Raw genomic sequence first — 22095 nt, 5'->3', positions numbered from 1 at the left:
CTCGACGCGCGGCTGCATCCGGGCTAGGAGAACCCGAAGCTCATTGCTTAGCCTACCCTCCTGGTAGCTAGCCATGGCTTCCCCCAACGCACCACTGGGAGCAGCGTGACGAGCCCACTCCACGCACTCCACAGGTGTGCGAAGGGTTGTTCCTCGGCGAATGTTCCATCGTGGAACATACACTTCATTGGAATCCGACACTGCAAAAAACAAAGAGCAGTTAGGAAAAGATGATTGAAAAATATAAAATAGGCCAAAAGAACCCTACGCACCTATAGGGTCAATAACAGGCCGATAGCCGCCAAACCCATCACCTGAACCCAAGGGAAATCCATCCAAGAGGTCAGGCAGATGGGAAGGTGGCAGAGTTTGGCGATACGCCCCATGCATACCTGAAGGATCGGCCGTCGTTGCCGATGACGGAGGAGGCATGGTGGCGGCCGCCGCGGTGGCCGCTGCAGAATCCGCAGCAATATTAACCGCCGGCTCGGTGAAAGATGCTGTAAAAATAGCACTCACAGCCGGCGGTGAACTCATCACAGCTGGAACAGTCGGCTCAAAGGAGTGAGCGACTGAACCAGCGGATGCAGGCGCAGGCGCCTGGGTCGACGCCTCAGGTAGGCTGACCAAGCCTACCGTCATTGGCGGAGAGGTACTCCTCTGCGCTCCACCCTGGAATGCGTCAATGTCACACCCGGCCCTGAGCGGCGGAAACAGCCGGGCGCGCGCGAGTGGGGATTGATAATTAAGCACGGGCCATTGCAAACATTCAAAGTAAGATTTTCATTGCGCATGAAATGTTTAATACAAATACATTACATTGTTTAAAAATTACATAAAAACATCCAAGTATGAAAACTGTTGAAGATTTCCACGCCATATCCCCTTGCGCGGCGGGAACAACCGCGCGCATCGAAGGGATAGAACTAAAATCTTCCAAAAAGCTAGTTTTAGATGTTCAGCGTGAGGTGCTCTAAGTGTGACTCCATGCGTTACCTAGTTATCTCCTGAAAGACACGTAAAACATTTGAATCAGTATAAACTGAGTGAGTTCACAAGTTTTAGTAACTTGATAATTCGTATTGCATCACAGTCTTGATAAAAATCATTCTGAAACATAATTCTGATAGCATCATTGAAACACATGCTTAGTAAAACATAGTTCTGATAACGTATTCTGATAAAATCGTTCCGCGGGCTACGCGCGAACATTTCTGGGAACCGTGCTCGTCTGTGTAAGTGGCGCTGCCACTACGAGCGAAATAAGTAATACCGTCCCGCGGGTTACGCGCGGACACTTCTGAAAAACCGTGCTCGTCTGTGTAAGTGGCGCTGCCACTACGAGCGAAATAATACCGTCCCGCGGGTTACGCGCGGACGTTGTGCCGGAAAACAAGGCGCTCGTCTGCGTAAGAGGAGCGACCTCTACGAGCGGGCTCAATCCCATAGTACTGCCCCGTGACATGCTAGGCACTCGTCTGTGTAAGAGGTGCGACCCCTACGAGTGGGTGGATCAAACCAGCAGTCCCTACCCTTAGAGTTCCAATGGTAAAGTGATCACTTACTCGAATCGCACTCTCATCGAAAACCATAGATAACCGTTTGCATTGCTCGTAAATATACCATAATGAAACATTATTTAAACACATAATTGCTTGCATTGCTTGTAAGAGTATCATGATAAAACATAATTTAGGTACGTGTCCCTCGCCCCGAAAACAGTTTAAAAATAGTGAAAACAGTGAAAAATAGGGGCTGTGAGACTCACCTGTGGTTCTTGTTAAGGGATTAATCGAGATTCGGGTTTTCTTGGTGTTGGCCTCGGAATTGAAGGTCTAGAATACGATTAAATAACAAGTATATATATTAAGATCAAGAAATAGGAGAATATAAGGGTTGGAAAGTAGATCTCAGGGTTATAATCTCGGCTTACCTAGTAACAGGAACGGAATTGAAAAATCAAACGGATGCTTGGACGATGATTAGTGCAATTTGCAGTTTTAAGAGAGAAGTTTGAAGTGTGTTTGGGTGATAATTTGGGTTACATATTTATAGGCAAGATTTAGGGGAACACAATCCCTTGCTTTAGGGGATTGTAATCTTTTCATATCTAGGTGTAATGATGATAAAGTATGGAAATTATTATTATTTATTTAAAAGTGGGGGAGTGGATAAAAGATTCTGATTTGATTTGGACAGGGCATGCAGGTCTGTGGTTGGTGGGAGTAGGGTGGCTGACAGTTGACTTTTCATGTTACAGTGTGCTTTTTCAGGTGCTTTTGTCAGTGTACAGTTAAAAAGTAGAAATCTCTGAAACACGCAACTGTTTCCTTTTTGGGCGGGAATAATCCCTTATATCCGGAGATTAGGCTAAGTGTTCTGCGCGTATAGCTTTGTGCGCATAGCTTTCTGCGTGAAGGACATTTCTTTGCTGCGGGTAGGTACGTAACCTTCTCGCAGTCAGAGTCATTGAGTTTCATTCGTAGATTCTCCAGGTGGTCTTGGTATTTCAACATAGTGATCAGTTATGTTGAAGTCAATTCCATCTTGGAGCTTCAGACAAACTAACTCTCAATGTTCCCGCCATGCGGGGAGGTTAGTTCTCCTTCCGCACGCGCATAAACGATTTAGGATGCACCCGCCTTAGCATCATGCGGGACGGTCAACCCATTAGACAACATAAAGTTAAGTTACATGAAAACATAAAGCCAAAACATTCGCGCATGGCGCATATAACATATGCCCACGCTGGTTCTTACATCGCGCGCTCGCGCAGGGCGCACATAACGTGCCCGCGCTGACTCTAACATAGCGCGCTCGCGCAGGGCGCACATAACACATGCCCGCGCTGATTCTAATATAGCGCGCATAATATTCACAATCACCTAATTATTAGGTTGATTACTTAGTTTATAGGGTTGGGAGATTACCGGGTGTCACATTTTCCCCCTGTTAAGAGAATTTCGTCCCGAAATTTAGGAAACGTCGCTGGCAGAAGCCATGCTCTGAAAGAGGTGTGGGTATTTCTTGCGTATTTGATCTTCTCTTTCCCAAGTGAATTCAGGCCCACGCCTTGAGTTCCATTGAACCTTTACTAACTTGATTCTGCTTCTGCGTAACTTTTGTTCTTTCCAATCGGTTACTGCTATAGGTTCTTCTACGAAGTGCAGTTGTTTGTCGATGTGAATCTCTTCCAACGGCAAAATCAACGTTTCGTCAGATAAGCACTTTTTGAGGTTGGATACATGGAACGTATCATGAACTCCACTGAGTTCGGCGGGTAAACGGAGTTTATAAGCAACCGGACCGATCCTTTCCAGGATCTCAAATGGTCCAATGTAGCGCGGATTCAACTTTCCTCGCTTGCCGAAACGGGGGACTCCTTTCCATGGAGAGACTTTCAAAAGTACTCTATCCCCTACTTGAAACTCCAACGGTTTCCTTCGCACATCTGCGTAGCTCTTCTGTCTGTCGCGCGCTGTCTTAAGGCGATCCCGTATCTGAAAAATCTTGTCTGTTGTTTCTTGGATCAATTCTAGACCAGTCATTTGCTTGTCACCCACTTCAGCCCAGCACAGTGGGGATCTACACTTGCGCCCATACAAAGCTTCAAACGGCGCAGCCTTGAGGCTTGTGTGATAACTGTTGTTGTAAGAAAATTCAACCAATGGGAGGTGAGTATCCCAGCTACCTCCGAAATCGATTGCGCACGCGCGCAGCATATCTTCCAATGTCTGGATTGTTCGCTCGCTTTGCCCATCCTTTTGGGGATGATATGCCGTACTCATGTCAAGACGAGTACCTAAAGCCCCTTGTAACGATCTCCAAAACCTTGAGGTAAACCGACTATCTCTATCAGAAATGATGGACACTGGGACTCCATGTTTTGAAACTACTTCTCGAATATACAATCGGGCTAACTTTTCCATCTTATCGGTTTCCTTGATCGGCAGGAAGTGCGCTGACTTAGTTAGCCGATCTACAATAACCCAGATCGTGTCATAACCCCCAGGTGTCCTTGGCAGTTTGGTGATGAAGTCCATAGAGATTTGTTCCCACTTCCACATGGGAATTTCTGGCTGCTGAAGTAACCCCGACGGCTTCTGGTATTCAGCCTTTACCTTCGAACACGTCAGGCACTTACTGACATACGTCGCGATGGCGCCTTTAAGATTGGGCCACCAATACAGCACTTTAACATCTTGGTACATCTTGTCTGCGCCAGGATGTACGGAATACCGCGTCTTGTGAGCTTCGTTTAATACTTGCTCGCGCAATCCTCCCTTGAGAGGGACCCATATGCGGTTAGCAAAATATCGAGTGTCGTTCTCTTTGAGCTCCAAATCCTTAATCATACCCCCAAGGGATTCGTTTTTAACAAACTCTGGTTTCAAGGCTTCTTGCTGAGCGTCTCGGATGCGGGTAGAGAGATCTGCGCGAATGGTCAACCTTAGAGCCTTGACTCGTAGCGTTTTTATTCACTCCTTCCTACTTAGCGCGTCTACTACCACATTCGCCTTTCCAGGGTGGTACTTAATTTCACAATCATAATCATTCAACAACTCCACCCATCTTCGTTGCCTCATGTTTAAATCCTTTTGATCAAATATATGTTGAAGGCTCTTGTGATCCGTAAAGATTATACACTTTGTACCATAGAGGTAATGGCGCCAAATCTTTAGCGCGAAGACAACCGCTCCAAGTTCCAGATCATGCGTTGTGTAGTTCTTTTCATTGGCCTTGAGTTGGCGCGAGGCATACGCTATGACTTTGTCTCGCTGCATAAGGACACATCCGAGTCCCTGATGTGAAGCGTCGCAGTAAACGACGATGTCATCCGTCCCCTCGGGCAGAGACAAAATTGGCGCACTACATAACTTCTGTTTCAACATTTGAAATGCCGCTTCCTGATTTTCGCCCCAAACATTCTTCTTGTCTTTCTGAGTTAGCGCGGTCAGAGGTAGAGCTATCTTGGAGAAGTTCTCAATGAAGCGTCGATAGTAGCCAGCTAGTCCTAGGAATTGCCTCACCTCAGTTGGGGTTTTTGGCGCTTCCCAGTTTTCGATGGCCTTGACCTTGGAAGGATCGACGTGTATTCCTTTCTCGTTTACAACGTGACCGAGAAAGTAAACTTCTCTAAGCCAAAACTCACACTTGGAAAACTTCGCGTACAACTTTTCCTTCCTCAACAATTCCAAAATCAATCTCAGGTGTCACTCATGCTCGGCCTTGGTCCGAGAGTAAATCAGAATATCATCTATAAACACAATCACAAACTTGTCCAAGTATGGTTTGCACACGCGGTTCATCAGATCCATGAATACAGCCAGCGCATTAGTTAGCCCGAAAGGCATCACTAAGAACTCATAATGGCCGTATCTAGTTCGGAAGGCTGTTTTCGGCACATCTTCCTCATGGACCCTAAGTTGGTGGTATCCGGACCGTAGATCTATCTTCGAATAATAACTGGATCCCTGCAACTGGTCAAATAAGTCGTCAATCCTCGGTAAGGGGTACCGATTCTTAACTGTCAGCTTGTTCAGCTCCCTATAGTCAATACACATTCTGAACGAACCATCCTTCTTCTTAACAAACAGTACTGGAGCTCCCCAAGGTGAAAAGCTTGGGCATATGAAACCCTTATCCAATAGTTCCTGTAACTGATTGGATAGCTCTTGCATCTCAGATGGAGCTAATCGATAAGGCGCTCGAGCTACTGGCGCAGCTCCTGGGACTAAATCAATAGGAAATTCGACTTGTCGCGGCGGCGGTAATCCGGGCAAATCTTTAGGAAAAACTTCTGGAAATTCGCGCACTACTGGTAAGTCTTCAATTCTTCGCTCATCTCCTTTCTTCTCTACTACATGCGCCAGGAAGGCGTAGCACCCTTTCCTTAGGCACTTGCGCGCCTTTAGGCACGAAATCAGTTTTGTCGCAACTCCCCTTCTTTCCCCTTGAATTACCAAGGTTTCTCCGTTCAACAGTGGGACCCGAACCTGCTTCTCATGGCAGATAACCTCCGCGTGGTTCTCGACTAACCAATCCATACCTACCACCATGTCAAAACTTCCCAAGTCTATTGGCAACAAGTTAATATTGAACCCGTGACCTCCCATGACTATTACACATTGTTCAGTTCTTTCGTTCGCGCATAACTGCCTACCATTGGCTAGTTCTATAGTATAAGGTGTGTCTAGCCTACTGGTTGCTAGGCCTAGGGAGTCTTTAAACTCAGCGGATATAAAACTTAGGTCAGCGCCAGTATCAAATAAGACAGATGCAAAATGGCCGTTAAGCAAAAACGTACCGGTTACCACATTCGGCTCTTCTTTAGCTTCACCCGCGCCGATCACAAAAGCTCTCCCGCGAGCTTGGTTTCCCCTTTGCGGGCAATCCCGACTGAAATGCCCTGGCTTTCCGCATGCGTAGCAGTTGTCACTGGCTCCAGCTTCCTTAGCACGGCAATTCACCGTCTTGTGCCCTGACCTGTTACACTTGGCGCACATGACGCTCGCGCATTCACCCTCGTGGTGAAACTTGCATTTGTTGCACCATGGGTAAGGCCCGCTGTATCCTTTCCTTGATGGCTCCGCGGCTTGGATCGCGTAAACCCTTGCGCTCTCCTGCTTCTTGAATGGTGGCTGCTTGGAGTCGGACCCTCGGTGGTGAGAGTTCCATTTCCTCTTGGAGTCAGAGGTTCGCTGCTCGTTTCCGCGCGTAGTCAACATACCCGCACGGACCGTATCCCTTGTAAGGGTGATGGCCCGCGCTACCGCCTCATCAAAGGTTGGAGGCGCTGCGGCGTTGAGCGGAACCCTAACAACAGGAGGTAACCCAAAGATATATCTCTCGATCTTCTTTTCCTCCGTGTTTGCCATGTCTGGCACCAACTGGCAAAGCTCGTTGAACCGGTTGTTGTAGGCATCGATATCCGTTCCTACCATGGTGTGGTTCCAGAATTCCTGCTGCAGACTCTGAATTTCTGCGCGAGAGCAGAACTTTCTCATCATCATTTCCTTCAGTTCTTCCCAGGTCTTGTGAAGAGCAACTTCTCGCCCCAAAGTCTTCACTTGAAGCTTCCACCAAGACGAAGCTGCTTCTTGGAACATGCAGGTCGCGTAAAGGACCTTCTGGTTCTCACTACATCCGCTAATGGAGAAAACTGTCTCCATCTTGTCAATCCAGTTGTAGAGCCCAATGGCCCCTTCTGTGCCCTTGAATGGCCAAGGCCTACAGGCCATAAATGTCTTATAGGAGCACCCTTTGTCCAAGTCTCCTGATTCGGGTTCTGGGGTCTCGTTCTGACGACCCTGACTAGATTCGGCCTTGCTGGCCTCATGTGTCGCGATCGCCTGCGCGATTATTTCCGCGAGTTCCTCGGGTGTCATGGTAATTCCCTTGGCTCTAGTTGGAGGCATTCTCGCTTTAAAAGAGTGAAAATATATCAAACTTAGCGCATGTACTCTGAGCACATAATGTTCTTATCTTTATTCACTAGACACTGTGTGACCCGTGTTCCTAAGTGTGTGTATAGTTTCTTTTGAAAATATTTTCTTTGAAAATATTTCATGCGATTCCCCAACGGTTATAGTCTAGGTTAAAACTTCTTTTCCTAGTTCGCTATAACCAGTGCTCTGATACCAATCTGTCACACCCGGCCCTGAGCGGCGGAAACAGCCGGGCGCGCGCGAGTGGGGATTGATAATTAAGCACGGGCCATTGCAAACATTCAAAGTAAGATTTTCATTGCGCATGAAATGTTTAATACAAATACATTACATTGTTTAAAAATTACATAAAAACATCCAAGTATGAAAACTGTTGAAGATTTCCACGCCATATCCCCTTGCGCGGCGGGAACAACCGCGCGCATCGAAGGGATAGAACTAAAATCTTCCAAAAAGCTAGTTTTAGATGTTCAGCGTGAGGTGCTCTAAGTGTGACTCCATGCGTTACCTAGTTATCTCCTGAAAGACACGTAAAACATTTGAATCAGTATAAACTGAGTGAGTTCACAAGTTTTAGTAACTTGATAATTCGTATTGCATCACAGTCTTGATAAAAATCATTCTGAAACATAATTCTGATAGCATCATTGAAACACATGCTTAGTAAAACATAGTTCTGATAACGTATTCTGATAAAATCGTTCCGCGGGCTACGCGCGAACATTTCTGGGAACCGTGCTCGTCTGTGTAAGTGGCGCTGCCACTACGAGCGAAATAAGTAATACCGTCCCGCGGGTTACGCGCGGACACTTCTGAAAAATCGTGCTCGTCTGTGTAAGTGGCGCTGCCACTACGAGCGAAATAATACCGTCCCGCGGGTTACGCGCGGACGTTGTGCCGGAAAACAAGGCGCTCGTCTGCGTAAGAGGAGCGACCTCTACGAGCGGGCTCAATCCCATAGTACTGCCCCGTGACATGCTAGGCACTCGTCTGTGTAAGAGGTGCGACCCCTACGAGTGGGTGGATCAAACCAGCAGTCCCTACCCTTAGAGTTCCAATGGTAAAGTGATCACTTACTCGAATCGCACTCTCATCGAAAACCATAGATAACCGTTAGCATTGCTCGTAAATATACCATAATGAAACATTATTTAAACACATAATTGCTTGCATTGCTTGTAAGAGTATCATGATAAAACATAATTTAGGTACGTGTCCCTCGCCCCGAAAACAGTTTAAAAATAGTGAAAACAGTGAAAAATAGGGGCTGTGAGACTCACCTGTGGTTCTTGTTAAGGGATTAATCGAGATTCGGGTTTTCTTGGTGTTGGCCTCGGAATTGAAGGTCTAGAATACGATTAAATAACAAGTATATATATTAAGATCAAGAAATAGAAGAATATAAGGGTTGGAAAGTAGATCTCAGGGTTATAATCTCGGCTTACCTAGTAACAGGAACGGAATTGAAAAATCAAACGGATGCTTGGACGATGATTAGTGCAATTTGCAGTTTTAAGAGAGAAGTTTGAAGTGTGTTTGGGTGATAATTTGGGTTACATATTTATAGGCAAGATTTAGGGGAACACAATCCCTTGCTTTAGGGGATTGTAATCTTTTCATATCTAGGTGTAATGATGATAAAGTATGGAAATTATTATTATTTATTTAAAAGTGGGGGAGTGGATAAAAGATTCTGATTTGATTTGGACAGGGCATGCAGGTCTGTGGTTGGTGGGAGTAGGGTGGCTGACAGTTGACTTTTCATGTTACAGTGTGCTTTTTCAGGTGCTTTTGTCAGTGTACAGTTAAAAAGTAGAAATCTCTGAAACACGCAACTGTTTCCTTTTTGGGCGGGAATAATCCCTTATATCCGGAGATTAGGCTAAGTGTTCTGCGCGTATAGCTTTGTGCGCATAGCTTTCTGCGTGAAGGACATTTCTTTGCTGCGGGTAGGTACGTAACCTTCTCGCAGTCAGAGACATTGAGTTTCATTTGTAGATTCTCCAGGTGGTCTTGGTATTTCAACATAGTGATCAGTTATGTTGAAGTCAATTCCATCTTGGAGCTTCAGACAAACTAACTCTCAATGTTCCCGCCATGCGGGGAGGTTAGTTCTCCTTCCGCACGCGCATAAACGATTTAGGATGCACCCGCCTTAGCATCATGCGGGACGGTCAACCCATTAGACAACATAAAGTTAAGTTACATGAAAACATAAAGCCAAAACATTCGCGCATGGCGCATATAACATATGCCCACGCTGGTTCTTACATATAGCGCTCGCGCAGGGCGCACATAACGTGCCCGCGCTGACTCTAACATAGCGCGCTCGCGCAGGGCGCACATAACACATGCCCGCGCTGATTCTAATATAGCGCGCATAATATTCACAATCACCTAATTATTAGGTTGATTACTTAGTTTATAGGGTTGGGAGATTACCGGGTGTCACAGTCAACATCCACGCCTGCGTAAAGAAGATAAGTGTTAAAAGGACATTAAACTATGAAGCTAAAGATGAAGGAAGTTTGTACTTACGGGTTTTCTTGAGCCTAAAGGTACGGAGAGGCTGGGACGAACCCGATGGAGCCGGCCTCTTCACGCCGGTCACCGTCGTCATCCTGGGCTCTTCGGTGAGAGTTGTCACAGCCTTCGGAATGGTGATCTTATCACCACCGGGATTCCCCGCCACATCTTCGCTCTCGGTCTCCGAGTCAGACCGAGGCGCTGGATCGGCTGTGGAGGCCACCTTCTCCTTCCCCTTCCCGCCGGCAGCCTTCTTCTTCCGCACCAACGGAGGACCATCTGCGGATTCCTCATCAGAACATACGATTAGAGGAATTCCAGCAGAGGTTTCAACATTGAGGGGTCGAGGGTCGAATAGCGCCTTACCTGGCCGACGGGAGCTAAGGATCTCATGGCCTTGCGGATAGACCTCCACGAACCGATCCGCCGTTTGTTCTAGGATGGGCAACTCGTTCTCGTCCAGAGCACGAGTACCCATCCGAGCGGGACCGTCAGCCTCCCGCGGGTTCAGGAGCGACTGCAAGTCGTTCCCCTCTGAAATAAACAGGAAAGAAGTTAGAAGAAATTCAGAATCAACAAAAAGAAATAAAGCATACCGTAAGGAACAGAGTTCGAACCGTATTCGAGGACGATCGGAATCTTTCGCGCATCCGCCTCCTTCCACACCCGGCTCATCCCCAACATCACCATCCCGGACTCCGCAAACCGGTAAACCGGAGATTGGACCCGGGATATCTTCGAAACCATTCCGCCTCCTCGTAGTTGGAGGCGTGAAGGCTGGGAAGTACTTGCCCGTTCTTGAATTTCATGGCAATGGGGATGGCGCGAGCGGATATGAAGAAGAACTCCCGCTTCCACGCGCGAAGACTGCGCTCGTTTCGCAAATCTTCAAACCCTTGATCCGGGTTATCAACGTGTACCACCCCTGGATGCACCTCCAAGTGTAGAAGGTCATCAGGCGGTCAACATAGGGCTCAATGCCCAAAATCCGGCACACCCACTCGAAATGGCGAATCTTGGCGATCGCCATGGGGTGCAACTCGGTCAAATGAACACCGTGCCTCTCAAGGACACGGTAAACAAACTTTGTCAATGGGAACCTAAGATTCCCATAAACAAAGAATGCAGCATAAACCCCGATCTTGCCTCTGGGGGCATCGTACACCGTCTGATGGGGTTCAGGAAACTAAGGCTCGAGAGACTCGAGCATGAACTTCCTGACGACGTACCGATACAGATCGCCAGGTAGAGCACACTGGCACTCGCCAGCAGTACTCTTGTCGTCAGCTGTAGACTCGAGATCACGAGACATCTTGAAAAAGAAGAAAACGATTTCGGGAGAATGCTTGCCTGAAAAGGTGAGTATTCGCCGGAAATCGCAAAGAAGATGAAGAGAAGAGTGAAAGTGTAGATTACAAAGAACCCTCTCCCCCTTTATATACTAATCGCAATTAATGCGATGAAATTAATGCGGAAGAGAGAGAAAACGAAGGTGCAATGAAACTATGACACGTGGCAAAAAGCAAGCTGGCAACAGCTGTTGACAGGACGCATACCATTAATTTCGCGGCCACGCGCCCGAAAAATCGCGCCCACGCGCCTGAAAAAGCGTCTGGAATGACCATGTACTGTCACGTCACCATAACTTCCTGCACGTCCTGACACAGTCAGAAGAAACCGTTGCACGACGTGTCAGAGGTTTGGACTGTTCTTATCCTTCCACCAACTCTTCGAATTTCAAAATTCAAAATTCAAAAAGATTCAAAAGTAAGCGGGAAAATACCCCTTACCTTGGCAACCAAGTAACTGTAAGACAGGTGCGGGTACAGTGTTAAGGCAAAACCCTTCACATACTTAGCACCTGCAAGGAATTGAAGCCAAGAATTCCTCGGCAACCAAGTAACCGTAAGACGGATGCGGGTACAGTGTTAAGGCAAAACCCTTCACATACTTAGCACCCGCAGGGAATTGACGCCAGGAATACCTTGGAAGTAAAGTAACCGTAAGACAAGTGCGGGTACAGTGTCAAGGCAAAACCCTTCACATACTTAGCACTCTGCAGGGAATTCAAACCAAGAAGGATCTTCTGGGCCATGCTGGCGGGAACGAGAATAACATCCCCGCATGACGGGAACGTTGAGAACTATATTGTTCGAAACTCCATGATGGGATTGGTGGTTTTAGCATAATTGATCAGTATGTTGAAAACTACCAAAACCCCACGGAGAATCCACACAAGTGGGACTCAACGCTCCTGACGTACGAGGAGGTTACAAACCTACCCGCTTCACACCCAAAGATCAAGCAGAAAAGTCAGGAATTTCTGCGTGACATCAGGAAAACCGCGGGAAGAATCACCACGGAAAACCGAAAAACTAAACCCTTTTCAAAAACTCCTTGCTAAGTCCAAAAGTTCACCTCACTTATTAATAATTCATGAGAAGAACATTGGACTGGGGGGACTTGAAGAGGTAGGTCCCAGCAGAGCCCAGTTGGACCCGCAAGACTCACCTTGAATAGGGACGTCTGCGCAATAACCAACTGCTCCAGCAGGGCCCACCATGCTCAGAGAACCTTACGCGCAGTACGCCAGCTGTACCCGCAGGGAAAGCCTCCCAATGGCGAAGTACCCCGCCTGTTCCCGCAGCTGCGGATACAAGCCATCAGGGAAGGCTACCCGCACTAACAGCAAGGCTACACGCACAAGGCATTCGCTACTTCAGTAGTCACATGAAGGAATGAGCAAGGCGGGAATACTCCCGCCTAAATGAGCCAGTCCGTATGCTTCTGGAAGGTCTTTCGTACTATACCTACTAAGGTATGGGCGGAACAGACAATTTGACCAGAGCAGCCCATGAACCAATCACAGGGTGACAGCTCACCGACAACAATACGAGGATGAGCACCCTCTAGTACTGTTTGTCACTATTAGCCGCTGCCTACTCACCAACCCTTACGATGGGACGTGCGCAGCCTACAGTTGGTGGAACAGTGCGTAGCCGGCAGTAAAGGAACAGTATACAGCCGACCTTTACTGTTGGCCGTAGCCTATCCACCAACCAGCATGGCCTGTGCGTAGTCCACTGTTGGTAGAACATGAATACTATTCAGCCGGCTGTACCTTCTAGGAAACCTACCTTCGGCTATAAATACTCCAACACCTTGGAATGGTAAGGACATCATCTGATATCTCAATCTTATCTAGCAATCTCTTAATATACACTTATATTCAGAGCAATCTAGTCTGATTCTCACGCCGGAGGGTGGTCACAAGGAGGAACCCCCCCCCCCTTCTCAGTGACGAGCTTACGGTGTCTGTTTTGCAGGTCCCCTGAAGAACAACCTTCTCTGCTGGACCTCATCCTCGTGGAAACATTACTTAACCCCCAGATTATCTATAATCTGCCCGTGGGTTCACTTAGTGTTTCTTCAGATATAATTTCTTCCAAAACTTGATAAAAAGTAAAAGCAAAGAAATAGGAAAAATTGGTAAACAATGTGTCAATATCAATCTATATAGGCATGGGTGACAAAGGCTGAAACAGTGACGAAGGAATCAGAATTCATAAATCAAACCAGACCAAAACAAAAACGTCAGAATTGGGTCAAGGGCGGTGGACAGGATCTCATACATACATATATTCAACCTTCTAGTGGTATATCTATATCATGGTCTAGTTGGGGTCCATTTCAAGCCGACTTGTCCTTTTGCAATGGCTGCTCACAGCAGATCGGAAGCTGGTTGGTTTATTGTGCGTACGTACACAAGGATGGATGCAGTACAACTGTACAATATAAGCATGTAGTGACGTAGCTATTAAATTTTTATAAATTTTAATTAATATTTTTAAAAAGGTGACCGCAAATCTGGTTACTGTTTTAGTAGCGTTATAAACATAAACAATAGGGGAACATATGTTCTCTCTCTTCCTTTCTCACTATGGAGTGATGAGCATATCATATCGGGTGCTGGCTGAACTATGTAATTTCGGTACTCATTTTTTAAGGTTTCGGGATCTATACGATACTTTTATTTTCGCTGGAACTGATACCTATTTTTGACGATTTGTGGTACTCACCATATTTCTCGTAGAGAAGACATGTGCACACCCATGACAATAGACGTCTTGGTCTTTATCTCCCCACCATGTTTGTAGCTTGGGCTCGCCTTCTCCCCCTCTCTTTCACGGAGTCAACATATATCTCATACTCTCATTGGAGACGCCCTTAGGCAACCGAACGTTCAGTGAACCGTTCTAGCGAATTTCGTTTGCGCTCGTTTATATAATAAAAAAAATGCATCTCCTAATCGTTAGTGCTTGTTTAAGTTAATTCATTTACATTTGTGTTTATATCCGCATGTTTATGTTAATTTTTTTATATTTGTGTTTATATCAATTTGTTTATGTTCATTTATGGAAATAATTTATGTTTATATCCATTCATTTATCTTTATGTTACTTCATTTGCGTACATCTTTATTATGTTTGTTTAAATGTTCATTTAAATAACTGCTATTGTATCTAATCTGGTACAAATTTGATTTTTCATAATCTACAACCCTTTGTTTAGGCGTGCCTCCTTATCAACCCATTAGATTTTAGAACCTAATTGATTTACAGATTTAATCAGCCCATACATTTGTAGTTGGTCTTCTTTTTCAATGGCATGAGGATGATGGTTAAGACTTATGTGATGTTTGTTTTATGAAAAAACTTTTTTTTACCTCTTCTAACATTTTTACTAACTTCATAAACCATCTTCGAATTTTAATTTACATGACAATTAGTGATAAACAAGGTCGTCTTCTCTATCTCCTGTTCTTTGTCTACGACTCTTTGGTAATAAACTTAATTGAATTTATAAATATCACGAAGTTAAAAATCTAAATTTGGGAAAACTCATATGGGAAATTCCCTAAATGATTCTTTTATAGTGAGAGATACTAATATAGAACCTTGTTTTTTAAAACTGTATCAAAATATCATTAAAAATTTGTCCCCAACGTCAAATTTGGTTTAATTTATGACGGTTTTTAAAAAACCCAATAAAAAAAGCCACCTGTTAAAATTAACAAAATTAATGAATTCCTAACAATTTTTTTTACTTTTATTCCTTGTAAACTTTTTACCACTTTTTATTATTATGTCATCTTCTACAACACTTCTTCTTTCTCCTATAGCCTCTCTCTTCACTTATATCATCTTCTCCCAGACAGCAATCTCCTCATCCATCCTCTCTCTAAATAAATAAATAAAAACATAGATAATAATATTTTACACAACTTGGGGAGCATCATTGACGGATTTTGGGGCGACATCGCTACCCTCAAACTTAGGCGGTGGTGACGGATTCCGACCGGCGGGAAGAGAAGAATGAATCATTTCCCCAAAGTATATCCTTATCTTCCTCCGTCAACGACAACTAAATCAAAGAAGAAATATGATACCTTATTTTCTTTTTTGTGTCTCCGGCGAACACGTTGCCTGGAACTTTCTTGTAGTTGGTCGCCTGTGACGGAGCATTGTGAACACAAAACAGACGTCGTCGACTAAATTGTAATCAATTTGATTGGAGCCGCTAGGTTTAGTGAAACATGGTGATTTATTATGGGCCGACACCCCACCAATACACCGCATATAGCTCTATACTGGGCGTATTGGTTGGTTTTTCTAGAAAAAAACCACCAAATTTGTCTTATTATGTTTTTTTGTCTGAAGATCAGAAGGGACGCGCTGCCTCTAATATATATATATTTTTTAATTTATTATTTGTTATTATTATTGTTATTATTATTATTATTTTTATTTTTATTATTATTGTTGTTATTATTATTACTGTTATAATTCTGATGAGGGTGCTGTGACATCTTAGATTTTTCGTATTTGTATTCATTTAAGTTTAAACCGATTCGGGATCGTGATTCGGATCTTTCGAACTATTTAAAACTTGTATTTATTGGTATTTAACTTGGTTTGACTTATTTTATAATTTCATAACTTTCAATTATACTAAATGTCCCTTAGAAACCTTTAAAATCGCTTAAAAAGACTAAAAATCGCATTTTCAGGAACTACAGGCTAAAGTCAACATCTTTGACTAGTCAATTTCTCATGATTCTGGTCGGAACCGACTTTCGGTCTAGAAGACTTTTATTTTTGTAACAAAATTTTAAAGCTACTGACCAAAACCCGACTTCCGACTCGCACAGAATCTGGTCAGTACCAGCTCGTTTAAACGCTTAATTTAACATAACCAGAGTTCTAAGCATCCGTTTGGATTGATTCCAGCGGCATTTTAGAACACGAAACTTTGAGATATGATAATATAAGTAAAGACGAAATTAATGTCGCTGGAATCGATCCAAACTGATGTTTAGAACCCCGGTTATGTTAATAACAACAATAATAATAAATAATAATAATAACAATAATAACAAATAATAAATTAAAAAAATTAATATCAGAGGCGGCGTATAGGGCTATACGCCCCTTCTGATATACGCCGCTTCTGATATTCAAACAAAAAACATAATAAGACAAAATTAGTGGTTTTTTCTAGAAAAACCAACCAATACATAGAACTATACGAGACGTATTGGTTGGTTTTTTTAGCAAAAGAGGGGTGGCTGTAGAAAACCCCTTTATTATTGGTTGTTCAAAACTAGTCATCTGGACAACAAAATATGGTGTTGACAACCTTTTTTAAAGGACAAATCTGGAATGTGAATGTAATCTGAAATGTGAATGTAATAAGGGATATTTAGAGAACCTCTCATTTGAAAACGATCATTTATGGAATTTTCCCATATTATATTTGTTTATGTTTTAGATAATTTATTGTGACGATTATACCCTTAACAGATTAAAAAAACCTTTTTTAGTTTGATTAATAGTTACACTTTCGCCACAGCTCTTATCAATCATAGATGATGTAAATCAATGGCTATAACTAGTTCTTTAAGTTCTTAATTAAAATGGAGTTCTTAAAGGATACTATATATATGTATATATATATATAGTGCATTGCTCATCAACATTTTTGTTTATCAAAGTTATTTTTAAGCGTGCTACATGTTTAATTTAAAGGTAATTAACTAGGGAACGAAGACACTCACGTAGAATGTACCTTTTGGATATTTTACGAATTAAGCTATGTTATTGTTGTTGTTTGGAATTATGTAATTTGATCTTTTGAACTTTATACTTGAATGGTTGAATGAAATTAATTAAATAAATTATTGTTACTTAATAGTGTCATGTGTTCATGAACAATCAACGTCACGCTCCGGCATGTTTCGCTACTTTGGTCGGGGTATGACAAGAGAGGCTGCTTCCAGAAAGACTCCGACTCTGATACAAGCAACATAAAAAACATACATGCACCGATAACAAAAATGGTGAACGATTTTCAAGGTAAAAAACACCCCACATATGATATCGTAGAACACGTATAATATCATATAACACATATAGATATTAAAACAGGAAAACCATCACTAGCAAAGTCCGCCTACATGTAAAAGAAACTAAGCCTTAGCCTTAATCCTACGTCTTCACAACCTCCTATCATGGACCATGTCTTCTAAGTGGTGCATCTCTAACAAATCATGCCTAATCCGCTCCTTCCAGGTCTTATGTTTGCCTCTATTCCTCCTCCCCTCTACATTGGTGGTATCTGATGATCGTCGTTCGAGTCATGTAAAAATCTAATTAACCAAAGTAGCTAGGGTAAGTCAGGTATCGTATCCACGAGGAGTATGTGGTTAGTGTAACGTGTGATCAATTTCTAAAACTGTGAAGTAGCTATTAAGAGTGCTAATCAAACTAGCAACGATTTAGTTTTTAATGTAAAAAACAATTTTTTTTAAGCTCAAACTATTCATAAAAGCAAATCACACCAGGGGTTCAAGCATGCAACAAAACAGTAATCTCATGTCATTTAACAAATTAATTGCCAATAATCAAATCAGGTTGGTTAACTAGTTAAACCTTAGGCATCCACAATCGCTAGCACACGACACTGGTTAGCAAATAATCCCTGCCATTGTGACTCAATTAAGGGCAATTGTATGCTTCATCGTATTCAAACTAATCAAAACAACCCTATGAACAAGTATCACAACAACTGGCAAAGTAATCGTTATGATCGAAGTAAACCTAAACCGATGAATGCACAATAATACCAAACATCATGCTCATAGATCAATAACAGACAATTACAATTAGTTTGTTCTTAAAATATGAGAAAACTGTAAAAATACAATACTCTATATCCTGGGTATGATTCGAGAAGATTAGCCACTCATTGTCTTCATTAGATCTTCAATTATGATGAGGAAAGACATTAGGATTGATCAAGAGGTGATTGGTTACCCTGAAATTCACTAAAAATTGCATAACAGCGGCTGAAAGTCGTGATAACTGATTAGGGTTTGTAAAATAGAAGATATAGGTCAAAACCTGTTTTTCACGTTTTTATGTCCATCGCATATCGCGATGGACATATACCCATTTCTTCACAATACACGACCAAAGATAACTTCATTTTTGGATTCTCCTCGTTGAGAAACCCAAAATTCATATATTATGGATCCCGTAACTCATTTTCTAACCCAAGATATGCTCGTTTTACGTCTTGACGTTTTGATGTCTACCCATCTTGTTTATTTTTAGCATCGGCATATGATTTCTCATCCAGACTCCTCCTGAATCCTTCTAACACTTCTCAAGACTTCAAATCATGCTCCGGTCTTCCCGATATATCATTCCATGCTCGTACAAGTCTCCAATTTAGCATCTTTAACGATCAATGATCTGAAATACAAAAGCGCGTATGGAGTACCAAAGTTCTAACAATAAATTCAATAAAACTACACAATGTATACAAACTACCCGACCATCAGTCTCTAATGCTCTAACTGGCGCCGCTATCAGCCTTCTCTTCACATGCCCAAACCATCTCAATCGCTTCTCCTTTAATTTATCTGATATACTAGTCGCTCCTAGTTTTTTCTAGAAAACCTCATTTCTTATTCGGTCCAACATTGCGTGCCCACACATCCACCTCAACATCCTCATCTCTGCTACATCCATCTTGCGCGCTTGTGTTTTCTTGATAGCCCAATAGTCTATCCCAGATAACATAACACTACAACCCTATAGATTTTTCCTTTTAATTTAATTGGGAATCTCCTATCGCACAATATTCCAGTGCTTGCTTTCCACCTACACCAGCCAGCCTGAATGCGATGGGCAACGCTACTATCTATCTCTCCATCACTTTGTACAAATGATCCTAAATAATTGAATTTAGTTGCCCGTTGAACCACTTGACCCCCGATAATGATATTGCCTTCCTCGTGGCCCTAGCACCACTAAAATCACAATAGAGGTACTATGTCTAAGAGAGACTAATCCTCAATCCTTTGTTCTCTAAAACTGTTTGTCATTCTTCTAACCTCGCATTGAGGCTTTGTTTTGTTTCTGTAACTAACACAATGTCATCTTCGAAAAGCATGCACCATGGAACTGTCTCGTGAATCGACTTAGACAACTTATCCAACACGATTGCGAAAAGAAACGGACTCAAAGCTGTCCTACCTCGATAGAGAGGAAATTGGTATCCCCTATAGGTGCTCAGACACTTGTTTTTTTTTTATTACACATATCTTTAATTATGTCTATATACCTTCCCGGAATCCTTATAATCTCCAACCTCTCCTAAATCAGTATACGTAGCATACTGCCATATGTCTTTTCTAGGTCAATGAAAACCATATGTAGATCCCGCTTTTTCTCCATATATTTTTCCATCATTCTCCTTAAGATGTGTATTGCTTCCGTAGTTTATCTCCCTGGCATGAATCCATATTGGTTTACCATTACCTGGGTTTCTCTTCTAATTCTATTCTCGATTACCCTCTCCCATAATTTTATAGCATGGCTTAGCAGTTTAATCCCTCTGTAATTCCCACAATATTGAACATCTCGTTTGTTCTTGTATAAAGGCACTACTACACTACTCCTCTATTGATCTGCCATTTTTCCATATCTGAAAATAAGGTTGAAAATAGTAGTTAGCCATTGAACAGTTTAATCTCCCAAACATATCCACACTTCAATCGTTATGCTCCCCACAACCTTAGCCCTTCTCATATTTGAAAGTGCTCTCCTCACCTCACCAGTCACCATGTGTTATACTCCGTTCGCGCCTTTGAGTAGTGGTGGAGGGGACTCTGTATTAGTTGTTTTAACCCCCTGATGCTTCGACATTATTTATTTGGTGTTTGTGGTCTACTTGAAGATGAAAACTTTTTATTTCAAAATTTGTTTTGTTTTGTTTTTGTCATACCCCATTAAGCGATTTGCGGAAGTGTAAAACGGAAATGTAACAGATACAACCAGTATCAAATACATTGTTCATAAAGAAACATTACTAACTAATTTACAATAGTTTACATTGTTCTAACTTCTTTTACAAACTAGGTGTCACAATCAAAACTAGTCCGTCTAAGGCTTCACTTTTAACTTGAATGCTTGTACCAGATTGCATATCATAGATCACAACTCAAACAGATAGCACATAAGCATTTTACTCCACGTTTCTGAATACATGAAAAACACGTTAAAATAGGTCAACTACAAATAGTTGGTGAGTTTAATAAGTTTTAACGAAATCAGTTCTGCGTACCACACAGTCATAGCTTGTAGGTACGTGCGTATGTAAGAAAATGTAATAACGTTTATATATGTGTATCTATATCTTTGTATGCATATATATATATATGTGTGTGTGTGTGTGTGTGTGTGTAAGTTTATAATAAAATTTGAAATTACGATAAAATCGTGACTGTTCGTTCGTAATACGTGCCTTCGTTTTCCGCGTAACATCAACCATTGCCCCCCCCCCCTTTTCGCCCACAACGGTTCCCCGTAAATTCAACCACGATGGCCCCTTTCGCCCACAATAGTTCCACGTAAACTTAAATATTACACAGTATATACACAAATAATTAGTATTTTCTACACACAGTATTTCCTACATCTATTCATCTAATATGTATACACAGATATTTATATTTATATATATACACAAATGTAGTATTTATCATGTATCACCAATCAACGTGGCCCCCTTTCCGCCATAACATATATAATCACAATATTTTCTTGACACTCATGTCATAATCAAGTTAGTTCGTTTAATAAGTTGCAGCAGAACTTGGCTCGTAGGCCATACTCAACTTTAATTTATAAGTTGCAGCAGAACTTGGCTCGTTGGACATACTCAACTTTAATTTATAAGTTGCAGCAGAACTTGGCTCGTAGGCCATACTTAACTTTAGTTAATAAGTTGCAGCAGAACTTGACTGATAGGCCATACTCAACTTTAATTTATAAGTTGCAGCAGAACTTGGCTCATAGGCCATACTCAACTTTAATTTATAAGCAGCATAACTTGGCTCATAGGCCATACTCAACTTGAATTTATAAGTTGCAGCAGAACTTGGCTCGTAGGCCATACTCAACTTTGGTTTATTACTATTGTGGTTCCCCTATAGTCCCATGATTATCACAGACCACGTTATCCCTATGGTCATCATAGACCACGTTATTTCCCCAACCTGTTGTGTTTAGCATTATATAGCGTATTTGTATAAACAGGTTGCCACGTATGATTTCATTATGTTTTGGCATTCGTAGTATTTCCATTTAATATATCAATCACGATAATAATCACCTTTCATCAGCACGTAAGTTATCATTATGTTTGTAGGGACTTTTCATATATGAAGGTTCAGGTATTTAACGTTCTGAACCGTTTTCAGATAGATAATGCATATAAACATGCTTTTCATCCCAAAAGTTCGTAAAACAGTTTAAAGGGTGCGGTCATGAAACTCACGGTTTTGTAGGCACTCAGTGCGAGGTCAGCTCGGGGTTCGTTTCCCTTGCTATCAGTTAGTCCCTATAATCAATATTATAATAATATTAATATTAATATTTTAATATTATTATAATCTTAATACTAAAATGGGCTGTATAACTAGTCTGGGTGTGGCTGTAACACCCAGAAAGTGTCTATAGGCTTAGATTGTGATGTTGTTTAATGTCTAATG

The sequence above is a fragment of the Bidens hawaiensis genome, unplaced genomic scaffold, assembly GCF_021521415.1.
Source record: "Bidens hawaiensis isolate Kalapana, Puna unplaced genomic scaffold, B.hawaiensis_p1.1 tig00025350_1, whole genome shotgun sequence".
Lineage (NCBI taxonomy): Eukaryota > Viridiplantae > Streptophyta > Magnoliopsida > Asterales > Asteraceae > Bidens > Bidens hawaiensis.
Note: the sequence above shows the minus strand (reverse complement) of the source record.